Raw genomic sequence first — 1,851 nt, forward strand, 5'->3', positions numbered from 1 at the left:
TTTTTTGGTCGGGGGAAGTCCTGGGGCTTGAACTCAGGGTCTGGGCATTGTCCCTAAGCTTCTTTTGCTCAAGACTAGCACTCTTCCCTTGTGCCACAGCTCCACTTCTGGCCTTTTCTGTGTATATGATACCAAGGAATCAAATCCAGGGATTGGTACTTGAACCCAGGGATTGGTGCATGCTGGGCAAACACTATACCACTAGGCCACATTCCTGGCCCCCCAAAATTGATAACTTTGAACAAATTTTTAACTGCCTCAAAGCATTGTCAAATGGTTAACCTAAATCCACTCCTAGATCATTGTATGAATTAAAACCTTCCAAGGTGGGATCTGGAGTCTCACACCTGTAATCCTAACTACCCAGGGGGTTGAGGTTGTAGTTCAAAGCTGTGAAACTCATCTCTAATTGACCACCAGAAAACCAGCAGTGAAGCTGTGGCTCAAAGTGGTTAGCCTTGAGTAAAAGACCTCAGAGACAGCACCAGGGTGAGTTCAAGCCCCATCACTGACAAAAACAAAAACAAAACCCAAACCAAAATAGTTCACCCAGGGAATACGCACTAAATGGTGCCTCTTACTAGACTTTCTCTTCCTGATTTCTCTCTCCTGCAGTCAATAGCTTACAGTCTCTGCTGCACAGTGCCCATGCACTGGAGTTGGCTTGAGGTTACATGACTGTTGGAGCCTGTAATTTCAAGGGAGATAATAAAAGAACATGTGTAATCAAAAATTATCAACAAAGGTTTTACTTACCCTCAGTTCAGTTTCTTAATTAGTAAATAAATTAACAAATCAAATACAGGTTTGGGGGGTGTGATTTTGTTTTTAGAAAGTTGAAAAGGGGTGATGATAGAATTCATCACTCTACCCGTTTTTTGTGTTGTTTTTTTTTTGCCAGTCCTGGGGCCTGGGCACTGTCCCTGGGCTTCTTTTGCTCAAGGCTAGCACTGTGCCACTTAGCACCACATCCGGCTCTGTTTATGTGGCTGGTACTGGAAAATCAAACCCAGGGCTTCATGCATGCGACACAAGCACTCTACCTCCAGGCCACATTCCCAGCTCCAAGGAAAGGATTTTTTAAAAATCAATTCTTGCCAAGCATGGGCGGCTCACACCTGTAATCCTAGCTACTCAGAAGGCCAGACAACTCTTATCTCTAATTAATCAGCCAAAAAAAAAAAAAAAGAAAAAAGAAAAAGACAAGAGGAGGTGTGGCTCAGGTGGTAGAGCTCTAACCTTGGGTGGACAAGCTCCGGGAGAGCACCCAGCTGGGATGGCCCCACCTGCCCCGCCCAGGACTGGTATAGTAGTAAAACCATCCCAGCTGGCATCACCTACTTGTGAGCTGCTTTCCTTCCTCATCAGGTGCCAGGCCCGGAGCTGCTGGTCTTGCATGCATTATTTTATTTACTCCACACAACATCCCTATGTGAAAGAGTTATTTCTTCCTCCCCCCCCCCTCCCTCCTCCTCCACCACTTCCAAGAGCTCCGAGCACCCCCACAAACTCTCAGCACTGGAAACTTCTTTTCTAATAACTGGTCGAGTCGCTTTGGCACCCAAGGAATCCTGCAAACTTGGCCACACCCCAAGCTGGAGGGTGGGGGGTTCGGCTTGGCTGGCTGTCGCAGCCAACCTCGCCACGCAGCTCCCCTGATGGGGGGGAGGAGCGACACCCCTCCCGGGGGTGGGGGCGGGGAGGGAGCGCTGGGTACTTAACTCGGGCCTGCAGCTGTGGGGCGCCGGGCGCTCCGGCCCCTCCTCCCTCCCTCCAGACAGCGCTCCACCCTCCGCCCCGCGCTCGCCTCGCGCGCGCAGGAACCGGCCGGCGGGCGCGGGGTTCGGGGAG

This window comes from Megascapheus bottae, chromosome 25 (genome assembly GCF_031878675.1).
Source record: "Megascapheus bottae isolate mThoBot1 chromosome 25, mThoBot2.hap1, whole genome shotgun sequence".
Lineage (NCBI taxonomy): Eukaryota > Metazoa > Chordata > Mammalia > Rodentia > Geomyidae > Megascapheus > Megascapheus bottae.